Source organism: Meriones unguiculatus, chromosome 14 (assembly GCF_030254825.1).
Source record: "Meriones unguiculatus strain TT.TT164.6M chromosome 14, Bangor_MerUng_6.1, whole genome shotgun sequence".
Taxonomy (NCBI): Eukaryota; Metazoa; Chordata; class Mammalia; order Rodentia; family Muridae; genus Meriones; species Meriones unguiculatus.
The window spans coordinates 12,766,019-12,780,635 of record NC_083361.1 but is presented as its reverse complement, the minus strand read 5'-3'; positions in this window follow the sequence as shown (position 1 = coordinate 12,780,635).

The following is a 14,617-nucleotide window of genomic DNA, read 5'->3' as shown; positions in this document are numbered from 1 at the left end:
TATTGTGTATATATTTGTGTAGCAATATGTATATCTGCCTATATGTATATGTGTATATCTATGTGTGTATATTTATATGTCCTCAATACATAAATACAACATTCACAGTTCGTCTATTGCTACCTGTATGTATGTTTTTAGGGTTGACCATTTGGTGCACACCACAGCAAGCTGAAATGTAGAGTTGAGGATTCACATTCTAACTGGTACATCTATAATTCAATGCTCACACATAAGGTTCACAGATCATTTCTGAAAAGGTGAAAGAGAGATTGTAAGAGCTAGAGGAAAAGGGTATTTACTATGACCCTGTCTCTCCTAGGAACGTTAAAAGGTATATTCATAAAGCCTATCCAAGTGCTTAAACATGAGCTCAATAAGAATTATAGATAATAGACATGCTAAAGTCATATGCTTTTTGATCAAAGCACTGGGTAGGCAGACATCGAAAGGTATTTTGAAATCACTGACTAGTGTACCTAAAATTCCAGGCAAGTGAGAGACCTTGTTCCAAAAAGAAGAAACAGAAAGAAAGAAAGAAAGAAAGAAAGAAAGAGAGAAACAAAAACAAGATCAAACTTATATAAGGAAGGCCAACGGAGGTTCTCCTCTTAATCAACAACCACAATCAAATGTGACCACACCTGAAATAAATATATATATATATATACAAACACACACAAACAAAAGCAATTAGATTATTAGCAATTTGGAATTAAAGGCTTGTATTTATGCTTGTAACTTAAGCATTGTATAAGTTTAATAAAAATAGATGTGCTGTGAACATAAATGATCACATCTTTGCCTGCCATGCCTAGAGTTATAAGCACCAACAATATCAGTTATGAAAACTGGCAAAACCAATCTGAGGTTGGAGTGACATTTGAATATTTCCAAACAAGAGGAAGTGACAGAAAATGCATTCTTCCTAAATGAGCATTGTGCAAAACTCACCATAAGAATTCACCTTCATTTCTATATGTGTTTCCACGTTGAAGATGTACAACAGCCTCCTTAGTCATCACAGCACTGACTTTTAGGACCAGTACAGGCTTTTTCCAGGACATACATGTAATTCTGCATACAAACATGTTTCTTTACTATGAAGGCAGTTTCAGATTCTAGTCTTTTTCCAGGATTAGATGACTATACTTTTATTTTAATCTTCATTAACCAGGTGAAGCTTTTATCCAGCATTTATGACTGTCATATTAAAAAATTAGTGTATGATTCATACAAAAATATGGAGATCTGGAAATGTGAATGACATAATTACTATGATCCCAAAGCACCTTTGAAGTCAAATTTAATAAATCACTGGGATGATTCACTAATAGTCAGCATCAGACAAGATTTTATTACTCTATGTTTGGAATTTTATTACGCTATGTTTGGAACATCAGGGATCAGCTCTAGGCTAGAGACACTGTTCTCGTTAGCAAATTTGCTTATCGCCCAGAAAATTTTCTATTCTCTTAAATGAAAATTGTGTCTGTGTGTTTCCACCCCGGAATCTCTTTCCCAGATTTGAGCACTTGCCAGACCTCCCTTCTTTGCTCTTCTTCAGAGACTCAGTAAAAACTGCATACCTCACTCCTTCCTTCAGCAGAACCTTCAGCTGAGTGTGCAGATCCTGGCATGACAACCAACACTGTGAGAGAGGGAGGGAGATTAGCCATGAGATAAAGGTTCCTAGCTCTGTGACTTCACCATCAGAACTGTAATCTTCATCTCACTTGTAATGACAATGGCAGCACTTGCTTTGGGATCAAAGAACTTTTGTGAGATGTTTTCCTGTTGATAATCACCAAACTCATTTCTTGTTTCTTGTGCGTGTCTCAAAAGACAACCTATTTGGAGAGCCTGCTAGGATTTCATGATCTCTGAAGGCTGACAGTAAGTGAAGTTACTAGCAACATCAGGATTGGATGTCTGAGAGTCTTACAGAGAACCTTGTGTGTCTCATTGGACTTCAGTCTTCTCTGTGTTTTTCTACATAAAGTAAACTGTTAATTTTTAGATTTCAGAGATGTCCCATTTTAGAACACTCTCAAAAGCAAAGTCAGTCAGCAATTCAGGGATAGCTAATGAAGCATCAGTGAGAGGAAAACACCACACCATAATCTGCACTAGAAACCCTTTCTTTCTTTGTACAAATAGATAAAAATTAGCTAGAAATGCTGGTATTTAACCATGATAGGGAATATTACAAATATCCGCTCAGCAGTGCCAAGAAATCTGAACACAGTCCTATTCCTATAAACATTTATGTATGTAACTATACTACATAAAATGTCACAGTATTCATTAATTATCACATAACCCACCCCTTCTTTCTTAACCTAAAGTCATGAAATAGAAACCTGAAAATACTATAGTTGTTTTTCATGAGGAAAATAATGAACATTGCTCAGAAATTAATGGATTTAAATTAAAAATTTTTAATATATTTTTTATTACAATTTATTCACTTTGTATCTCAGCTGTACCCCCACCCTCATCCCCTCCCAATCCTGCCCTTCCTCCCCGCCTCATCCCCTCCCATTCCCCTTCCCCAGTGCACTGATAGTGGAGGACCTCCTTCCCTTCTATCTAACCCTAGCCTATAAGGTCTCATCAGGACTGTCTTTCATAGTCTTCCTCTGTGGCCTGGTCAGGCTGCCCCCTCTCAGGGGGAGGTGATCAAAGAGCCAGTCACTGAGTTCCCTCTCTTATTAGGGAGTCCCTTTGGAGACTGAGCTGCCATGGGCTACCTATGTGCAGAGGGTCCAGGTATTCTCCATGAATGGTCCTTGGTTGGAGTATCAGTCTCAGAAAAGATCCCTAGGCCAAGAATTTTTGGTTCTCTTGTTCTCCTTGTGGAGCTCCAGACCCTTCCAGGTCTTTCTATCTCCCCCTTCTTTCATAGGATTCCCTGCAGTCTGCCCAAAGTTTTGCTATGAGTCTCAGCATCCACTTTAATACCCTTCTGGGTAGAGTCTTTCAGAGGCCCTTTGTGGTAGGCTCCTGTCTTGTTCCTTATTTTCACCTTCTTCAAATGTCTATTCCATTTGCCTTGAATGAAGATTGAGCATCTTACCCAGGGTCCTCCCTCTTGCTTAGCTTCTTTAGGTGTACAGATTTTAGTATGATTATCCTATATTATGTCTAATATCTACTAATAAGTGAGTATAATTTCAGGCCAATCTCCCTTACAAACATGAAAAATACTTAAGAAATCCAAACTGAACCCAAGAACACATCAAAGATATCATCCACTATGACCAAGTAGGCTTCATCCCAGGTATGCAGGGGTGGTTCAATATATGAAAATCCATCAATGTGATCCGCCATATAAACAAACTGAAAGAAAAAAGCCACATGATAATCTCGTTAGATGCTGAAAAATCATTTGACAAAATCCAACACCCATTCATGTTTAAAGTCCCGGAGAGATCAGGGATATAAGGCACTTACCTAAACTTAGTAAAGGCAATACACAGTAAGCCTATAGCCAATATAAAACTAAACAGAGAGAAACTTAATCCCACTGAAATCAGGGACAAGGCAAGGCTGCCCTCTCTCTCCATATCTCTTCAACAAAGTTCTTCAAGTCTTTGCTAGAGCAATAAGACTACTAAAGGAAACCAAGGAGATTCAGTTCGGCAAAGAAGAAGTCGAAGTATCAGTATTTGCAGATGATATGATAGTATACATGAGTGACCCTAAATATTCTACCAGGGAACTCCTACAGCTGATAAACACCTTTAGCAATGTGGCTGGATACAAAATTAACTTAAAAAAAATCAGTAGTCCTCCTGTATACAGAAGACAAATGGGCGGAGAAAAGAAATTAGGGAAACAACACCCTTCAGAAAAGCCACAAAGGACATAAAGTACCTTAGAGTAACTCTAACTAAGCATGTCAAAGATTTGTATGAAAAAAAACTTAAAGTCTCTAAAGAAATAGAAGAAGGGGGGAGGGGCAAGATGGCGGAGCCGGGAGGACTCTCATTCTGAGCAGCAGCACAGCAGGATCAGCACAGTGACCAGCAATCAGAACTCTCGGCCATAAAACACAGTCATTGTGTTTCCCAGGTGAGAGGATACCCCACGGTGGGGGATTCAATCAGCTTTTAACTCACCCGGCTAAACCGCGGAAGAGATCCCGGTTCCGCCAGAGGCTTGGCTGCCGGCCACCAGCCCCAGCCCCAGCCCAGAGCCACAAGCCAGTGTCTCTGGTCACGGTCCCAGACTGAACAGTGGGCACCACACTATCAGAGACTGGAATTTTCAGTCGAGAGATAACCCCAGGGTACAGGAAACGATTGGGACCGGCCTTAGGTCACCCAGACATCCCCTGGAAAAGACTCGGGCGGGTTCCACGGGCACCCCAGGAGCCAGCCCGGAGCCAGAGCCGGGGACACAGGTTCCGGCACAGAGCCCTGCCTGCCTGCGCGCCTGATTCGCCGCCGGAGATAGAAACGGCGGGTCTGATCTCAGAGCACTCAGCTCACCCCCAACCTGCAAAGGTCCCCGGAAAATTACCCAGCTTAGGGAGCCACTCAGGCTCCCAAAAGCCGCAAAGGCAGACACAGGCAGTTTCTGCGCACCAGACAGCTGGCAGAGACTGAGCCGCCATCACACAGCTGTGCTCCAGGCACAGGCAGTTTCTGCGGCCAGCCAGCTGGCGGACACTGAGCAGTGTGTACCAGGGCAAAAAAAGACACTAGGAGTCCATGTCTCCAGAGAATCCACGGGGAAGGAAGGAAACTGTACTGATCTAAATCACCCAATCCTTCCCTAGAAAAAGTCTAGCAGTCTAGTGGGGCCAAGGCGCCAGCACTCAGCTGTGCTCCAGACACAAGCACAAACAGTTGAGGCGCGCCTGATGTCCAACTGGGTCACAGCAGCTGATCATTAAATTTGCAACAAGAAACCCAGAAACAGGGCAGCTGCCCTCAGGACTTCCCTGGGTGAGAGGAGAACCCTCTCAACTAACAAAGACCACAGTTACCACTCAGGTCTATATCCCTGAGGTGAGCAACTCCTGAAAAAACACCAGCCATTCAGGGACTATACCCAAAAAGCTGAGAAGACATCCTTCAGGAAAAACCAGCTTTCTGCAAAGGGGATTCTCTCCACCACAGGATCCCCAGGAACCACCAGAAAATAACCCCAAACACATAAGATAACACAATGGGTAGAGGCCAGCGTAAAAGCTCAAGCAACAAAAGACAGAGCAATATGGCATCTCCAGAACCCAGTTACCCAGAGGCAAGTAGCCCTGGACACCCCACCATAACTGAAATCCAAGAAGATGACCTAACAAGTATGCTCATGAAGATGATAACAGAGGAAACAAATAAGATTCGTAAAGACATAGAGGAAGATAAACTCAAACAGAATATTGCCATCCATAAAGAAATAGAGGAAGCTGCAGCCAAACAGTTTATTGCCTTTAGAAAGGAAATGCTTAAAACACTGAATGAAATGATAGAAACAGAGTTGAAGGAACTAAAAGAAAAACAGGAAAGTACAATCAGACAGGTGAAGGAAGTAAACAAAACAACTCAAGACCTGATGATAGAATTGGAAAAATTAAAGAAAACACAAATGGAAGAAATAATGGAAAGGAAGAATCTAGGGAAGAAAACAGGAAATACAGAGGTAAGCATAACCAACAGACTACAAGAGATGGAAGAAAGAATCTCAGGTGTGGAAGATACAATGGAAGAAATCGATGTATCTATCAAAGAAAATGTTAAATCCGAAAAATTCCTGACACAGACCGTCCAAGAAATGCAAGACAATATGAAAAGACAAAACCTAAGAATAATAGGTATAGAGGAAAAAGAAGATTCCCTTCTCCAAGGCCCAGAAAATATTTTCAACAAAATCATTGAAGAAAATTTCCCCAAGCTAAAGGAGAGGCCAATTAGAATACATGAGGCCTACAGAACACCCAACAAATTTGACCAGAAAAGAAAATCCTCCCGCCACATAATAATCAAAACAGTAAGTATACAGAACAAAGAAAAAATACTAAAAGCTGCAAGGGAAAAAGGCCAAGTAACATATAATGGCAAACCCATTAGAATCACACCTGACTTTTCAACAGAGACTATGAAAGCCAGAAGGGCCTGGACGGATATCATGCAGACCCTAAGAGAACACAGATGTCAGCCCAGGCTACTATACCCAACAAAACTCTCAGTCCTCATAGACAGAGAAAACAAGATATTCAGTGACAAAAACAAATTTCAACAATACCTACAAACAAATCCAGCATTACAGAAGACACTGGAAGGGAAAATACAACCCAAGAAAGCTAGCTACATTCAAGAAAACACAGGAAATAAATAACCTCACTTCAGTAAAACAAAAAGCAACCAAGCACACAACCTGATGACCACAGCCAACATCAAATTCAAGAGATCTAACAGCCACTGGTCATTAATCTCTCTCAACATCAATGGACTCAACTCTCCAATAAAAAGACACAGATTAACAGAATGGATACGTAAACAAAACCCAGCAATCTGTTGCATACAAGAAACACACCTAAGACACAAAGATAGACATTACCTGAGGGTAAAGGGTTGGAAGACGACTTTCCAAGCAAACGGACCCAAGAAGCAAGCAGGAGTAGCCATTCTAATATCTGATAAAATAGACTTTCAACCAAAATTAATCAAAAGAGATGGGGAAGGACACTTCATACTCATCAAGGGAAAATTCCACCAGGAAGACATCACAATCCTGAACATCTATGCCCCAAATACAAGGGCACCCACATTTGTGAAAGAAACATTGATAAAATTTAAAGCACATATAGATCCACACACATTAATAGTGGGAGACTTCAACACCCCACTCTCAACAAAGGACAGGTCAACCAAACAGAAATTAAACAAAGAAACAATGTCTCTGACAGAGGTCATGAATCAAATGGACCTAACAGACATTTACAGAACTTTACACCCAAACACAAAAGAATTTACCTTCTTCTCAGCACCTCATGGAACCTTCTCCAAAATAGAGCACATAGTGAGTCACAAAGCAAGCCTCAACAGATACAAGAAGATTGAAATAATCCCATGTATCTTGTCTGATCACCATGGAATAAAGCTGGACCTCAACAATAACAGAAATAACAAAAAGCCTACACACACATGGAAACTGAACAACTTGTTACTAAATGACAGCTGGGTCAGGGAAGAAATAAAGAAAGAAATTAAAGTCTTTCTAGAAATCAATGAAAATGAAGACACAACATACCCGAACTTGTGGGACACCATGAAAGCAGTGCTAAGAGGCAAGTTCATAGCACTAAGTGCCTTCAAGAAGAAATTTGAGACAGCTCATTCAAGCACCCTAATGGCTCACTTAAAAACCCTAGAAAAAGAAGAAGCAGACACACCAAGAAGGAGTAGACGGCTGGAAATAATCAAACTCAGGGCTGAAATCAATCAATTGGAAACAAATAAAACAATTCAAAGAATCAATGAAACCAAGAGCTGGTTCTTTGAGAAAATCAACAAGATCGACAAACCCTTAGCCAGGCTAACTAAAAGGCGAGAGACACCACCCAAATCAACAAAATCAGAAATGAAAAGGGGGATATAACTACAGACACTGAGGAAATCCAAACAATCATTAGGACTTACTTCAAAAGTCTATATGCCACAAAATTTGAAAATCTAAATGAAATGGACAATTTTCTTGATCGATTTGACTTACCAAAGCTGAATCAGGACCAGGTAAATCAACTAAATAGTCCTATATCCCCCAAAGAAATAGAAGCGGTCATCAAAAGTCTCCCATCCAAAAAAAGCCCAGGACCAGATGGCTTCAGCGCAGAATTCTACCAGACCTTCAAAGAAGAGCTAACACCAATTCTCTTCAAACTATTCCACAAAATAGATACAGAAGGAATATTACCAAATTCATTCTATGAAGCCACAGTCACCTTGGTACCTAAACCTCACAAAGACTCAACAAAGAAAGAGAATTTCAGGCCAATCTCCCTTATGAACATTGATGCAAAAATACTTAATAAAATACTTGCAAACCGAATCCAAGAACACATCAAAGATATTATCCACTATGACCAAGTAGGCTTCATCCCAGGTATGCAGGGGTGGTTCAATATACGGAAATCCATCAATGTGATCCACCATATTAACAAACTGAAAGAAAAAACCACATGATAATCTCCCTAGATGCTGAAAAAGCCTTTGACAAAATCCAACATCCATTCATGTTCAAAGTATTGGAGAGATCAGGGATACAAGGCACATATCTAAACATAGTAAAGGCGATATACAGCAAGCCTATAGCCAACATCAAACTGAACGGAGAGAAACTTAAAGCAATCCCACTGAAATCAGGGACAAGACAAGGCTGCCCATTCTCTCTATATCTCTTCAACATAGTGCTGGAAGTCCTTGCTAGAGCAATAAGACAGTTGAAGGAGATCAAGGGGATACAAATTGGAAAGGAAGAAGTCAAATTATCACTATTTGCAGATGATATGATAGTATACGTGAGTGACCCCAAAAACTCTACCAGGGAACTCCTACAGCTGATAAACACCTTCAGCAAAGTGGCCGGATACAAAATTAACTCAAAAAAATCAGTAGCCCTCCTGTATACAAAAGACAAAAGGGCTGAGAAAGAAATTAAGGAAACAACACCCTTCACAATAGCCACAAATGACATAAGGTACCTCGGAGTAACCCTAACCAAGGAAGTCAAAGACTTGTATGAAAAAAATTTCAAATCTCTGAAGAAAGAATTAGAAGAAGATATGAGAAGATGGAAAGATCTCCCATGCTCATGGCTTGGTAGGATTAACATAGTAAAAATGGCCATCTTACCAAAAGCAATCTACAGATTCAATGCAATGCCCATCAAATTACCAACACAATTCTTTACAGACCTGGAAAGAAAAATTCTCAACTTCATATGGAATAACAAGAAACCCAGAATTGCTAAAACAATCCTCTACAATAAAAGATCTTCCGGAGGTATCTCCATCCCTGATCTTAAGTTGTACTATAGAGCAACAGTTTTAAAAACTGCATGGTACTGGCATAGAAACAGAATGGTGGATCAATGGAACCGAACAGAGGACCCAGAAATAAACCCACACACTTATGGACACCTGATCTTTGACAAAGACGCCAAAACCATACAATGGAAAAAAGATAGCATCTTCAACAAATGGTGCTGGTCTAACTGGATGTCTACATGTAGAAAAATGAAAATAGATCCATACTTGTCACCCTGCACAAAACTGAAGTCCAAGTGGATCAAAGACCTCAACATAAAACCAGACACATTAAATCGGCTTGAAAAAAAAGTGGGAAATACCCTAGAACTCATTGGTGCAGGGGAAAACTTCCTGAACAGAACACCAACAGCACAGGCTCTAAGAGCAACAACCAATAAATGGGACCTCATGAAACTGAAAAGCTTCTGTAAAGCAAAGGACACCGTCATCAAAACAAAGCGACCACCTACAGATTGGGAAAGAATCTTCACCAACCCTTTATCTGACAGAGGACTCATATCCAGTATATATAAAGAACTAAAGAAGCTGAAAAGCAGCAAACCAAGTAATCCACTTAAAAAATGGGGAACAGAGCTAAACAGAGAATTCTCTGTAGAGGAATCCCGAATGGCAGAGAAGCACTTAAAGAAATGCTCAACCTCATTAGCCTTTGGGGAAATGCAAATCAAAACAACCCTGAGATTTCACCTTACACCCATCAGAATGGCCAAGATCAAAAACTCAAGTGGCAATACATGCTGGAGAGGTTGTGGAGAAAGGGGAACCCTTCTCCACTGCTGGTGGGAATGTAAACTTGTACAACCACTCTGGAAATCAATCTGGCGCTTTCTCAGACAACTAGGAATAGCGCTTCCTCAAGACCCAGCCATACCACTCCTGGGCATATATCCAAAAAAGGCTCAAGTACACAAAAAGGACATTTGTTCAACTATGTTTGTAGCAGCTTTATTTGTAATAGCCAGAAGCTGGAAACAACCCAGATGCCCCTCAACTGAAGAATGGATGCAGAAATTGTGGTACATCTACACAATGGAATATTACTCGGCAATGAAAAATAAGGAAATCATGAAATTTGCAGGTAAATGGTGGGATCTGGAAAGGATCATCCTGAGTGAGTTGTCCCAGAAGCAAAAAGACACACATGGTATATACTCACTCATATAGACATACAACATAGGACAAACCCACTAAAACCTGTGCATCTAAAGAACCTAAGCAAGAGAGAGGACCCTAACTAAAATGTCCAATCCCCATCCGGAAAGGCAAAGAGGATGGACATCAGGAGAAGAAGAAAACAGGAAACAACCTAGGAACCTACCACAGAGGGCCTCTGAAAGCCTCTGCCCTTCAGACTATCAAAGCAGATGCTGAGCCGGATGGGCAACTGTTGGGCAGGTGAACGGAATTTTAGGTAAGAACTGGGAAATAGTAAGAGCTGGAGAGGACAGGGTCTCCACAAGGAGAGCAACAGAACAAGAAAATTTGAACACAGGAAACTTCCCAGAGACTCATACTCCAACCAAGGACTATTCATGGAGATAACCCAGAACCCCTGCACAGATGTAGCCCAGGGCAGATCAGAGTCCAATTGGGTTACATAGTAATGTGAAGAGGGACTGCCTCTGACATAATCTGATTGGCCTGCTCTTTGATCACCTCCCTTGGGGGGGAGCAGCCTTACCAGGCCATAGTAGAGGACAATACAGCCATTTTTGATGTGAACTGACAGACTAAGATCAGAAAGGAGAGGAGAACCTCCCCTATCAGTGGACTTGGGGAGTGGCATGCAAGCAGAGGGAGGAGGGAGGGTGGGATTGGGAAGGGAGGAGGGAGGGACTTATGGGGGGATGCTGAATGAATAAAGTGTAATTGATGAAAAATTTAAAAAAAAAGGGGAAAAATAATTTAAGAACCTTAAATGACTTTCAAAAGTGGAGGAAAACATGGAGTTAGTCAATTGGCATGGAGCACGTCTCGCCCCTGGGGGCAATGGTCTCCTGAACCTACTCAGACCTCGGACACCACCACTGCTAGTTCTAGAATTGACGCAGGATGTTCCAACGAGGCGTTAAGGCTTCTCATAATATTTCCTATAAGCCCACACCTGTTTGTCTATATCCTCCATTTTTATTCATTATTAGCCAGATAGAGCCAAGTAGTTGTGGTAATGATACTTGCTTTTTTGCCCAACGCTGGAATGCTAGTAAATTTAGGTATGCCCTGGTTACTCGCATGCCTCACTGGGTGCTTGTGCCCATTGATGCCCCTCACGCTAGGACTCTCTTCAGACAGAAAAGGGATCTTGGAACTAAAGCCACCATTGTTACTACCATCTCATTGGCGGCTGTTGGAGCTACCACCAGGGCATTAGCCATGAGTCATAGTGGGCAGACTGCTCAGACCCTGAATAATCATTTAGCCAATGTAGCTCATGCCTTAGTTGTACATAAAGGAATTAATGCTCAACTAAAATGAAGCTTGATGGTGTTCAATCAGAGGATTGACCTCTTGCAGGAGCAAATTGATACCCTATGGCAAATTGCTCAACCTGGCTGTCAATGAAAGTATGCTGGACTTTGTGTCACTAGCATACAACATGAGAATTTTTCCTGTGCTGCAAATCTGTCTAAACAATTGTCGAGCTATATTTTAGGTAATTGGACTGGAGAATTCGATACTATGATGGAGCAGCTGAGAGTGGCCATTATCACAGTAAATTCTACCAGAGTGGACGCAGGACTAGCCACAGGATTATCAACATGGATTGCTGCAGCCATGAATCATCTGAAGGAATGGGCGGGCATGGGAGCGTTAGCAGGCCTTCTGGTGTTGGTCTCCTTGGTTTGCCTGTGGTATATATGCAAGATTAGAGTCTCACAACAGTGTGATGCAGCCATGATCATTCAGGCCTTTACAGCCATTGAAGCAGGACATTCTCCCCAAGCATGGTTGGATACCATAAAAAGCTAAAATGATACGCTCAGGATGCGAGGCTAAGCACTGCACTCAGGGTCAGCCGCTTTGGACCCAGAGAAGAGCATGTCTGATTGCATGCGGGTTGATGCCCCAGGTCCCGCCTCTGAGAAAAAGGTATCGGACGGGTCTGATGTTCTTTGGGTGGATGACACCTAAATGAACATCGGTACAAAGTCCCAATTTATTTCTAATATCAGAGATCAGACCTCTACTCTTGCCTGATGTGTCTAAAATAAAAAGGGGGAACTGTAGAGAGCTGCGGAATGCTATGCCTTAAAGATGGAGCTGGTTTCCGCCTTCCACCTTCCCGATGGTGAGTGCTCTCTGTCACGAACAATTCCACATTTGGCTAAGGCTGAGGATCTGGCTTGCTTCCATATATGTGGACCTATCTGCATTGCCCACGTGGCACGCCTGGGTTGGCTACCCAGAGGCTATTTAAGCTGTGGGCTGGCTTTCCCCAGGGTCCGAGGATTGTTCAAGGTTCCTGAATAAACTGCATTGAAAAAAAAAAAAAAAAGAAATAGAAGAAAATTTAAAAATTTTAAGATGTACCATTTGTGGAGTAAACATTCCTGTATTAAAATGTTGATGGTACTAGAGAATTAGTGAGCTACAGCCTGAAGATCACATTTTCCCACTTTTTGCTCTCAGTTTCCAGATATCCTTGAGATTCAGTAATTCACTAGAATAAGTTAGAAACATAGAAAATTGTACTTATGTTTACAGCTTGTTACAGGAAAAGTATCTTAATTAAGATAAGCTGTTGGAGCAAATATAAAATAAATGAATGTTGGGCTATATAATGTTTATTACTAGTCCTAAAATTATCATGGTGTTATTATCTAAACAGCTATCACAAATAATAAGACACAGGCACCTATTACATTTATACTTACCTTATTTAACCTGGCCAGGCAGATATTTTTCTTACACGGTTTCAATAACCTCACCACCCATCTCCCAGCCCCCATCCAATGCCATCCACCTTAATCCTCCTCACCTGGTTTACTTTCCATACATAGTACCACAGTACATGCTTTCATTCTTCATTTGGGCCTTTTCACACCTTTATTGGAGTCCTTTCTCCTACCTCCAGCAATAAGCCAAAGGGGAAAAAAAGTATCATTTGTGAGTTAAAGTTTCTTGTCTTTATTTACAGACATGTGATCTATCAATGAGCTACTCCTTAGAAAACATTTTTGATACAAATACACAGCATAGCAACAGGCTGCTAAAATAAATGAAAATTTCAGTACATACAGTTCGAAGAACAATGACATGACAGGCAGGCCCAGACAGGGTGCTAGAGGAGGCAACATTATGTGACTTTAGTTTTAAAAAGAAGGGGTTGGTTATGGGATATTTAATGAATAATCTTGACATATATTATGTGGTATAGTTACATAGAGATTTCTGAGGTGTTCCAGGAACTTGGAATTGTAGAAATTGAGTGATTTAATGTAGTCAGACATTTTTGAGCTATTTCCCACATCTTGCGCTAGCCCTAATTCTATTGGGGCAATCGCAAGGGCTTCAGGAATAATATAAAGCATGAAATATTGAGTAGAAGAAAGATGCTTACCACCAGTGGTTGAAGGCAGTGTTTTAGGCTGAGGAAAGGAACCAAGCGAAAGGCCTGGGTACAAGAAATGGGAAGAGGCGTGTGTTGGTCCAGACAGATATATGGAGGAATTAGATACACGAAGGGAGTCTAAACAGTACAGCTGATATATAAGACAGTGTTTCTCATACACATCAAAATAACTCTGGACACAAATATTCTTTATTCATTTAGAGTAAACATACATTTTCAACATCAAATACATTGAAGCCTTTATAACAGGGTAATATATTCTCTGATTTATACTCAGAATGTTCAGACTCTTTGAGATGTGATGGCTTCCTGGACATTATTGGTAGAGCAGTTCACTGACTCAATCAAGACTGAAGAAGTTGGGGATGATTGTTAGGTTCCAATAAGACATTGTGAAGCCAACCAGACATAGCATGAATGAAGTCTTTGAGATCTCTTTGTAGAGGGAACCAATATATACAGCTGGAGTTTCAAAGCTATGGTGTGAAGTGATAAGAAAAGTTCGTGTGTTGGACAGGAGCAGAGAAGGCTCAGGGAATCAGACAGAGGATACCACAGTTAGATGCTTCTGCAGTTTCAACACTAGGTTTACATTTTCCTGTTCTGTGGGTTGTACAAAAGTATTTCACTAAACCTTATTAAGTAACATTTTTATCAATTCTTGAAGAATTGTAATCAATTTTGAACATGCTTTAATAACATCATCTGTTTCAGCCCATTCCCACTTAGCTTTAGCTGCTTCTTGCTCTTGTGCTCTTCTTCTTCCACTTCCTCCTCCTGCACTTTTCTCCCTCCCCTCCTCCTCTTACTCCTCCTCTTCTTCATCTTCTTCTTCAACTGAGACCAGATTTTTGTGTTGTCCAGCTAATCTTAGGACCTTTCTAGTGTCCACCTATCAGGAGTCTCATCATTAAAGAAAACTGACTTTCCCCCAGCACCTACCAAACGCTAATCACTCCTAAGCTTGTGGTGCAATTTTTGCATAC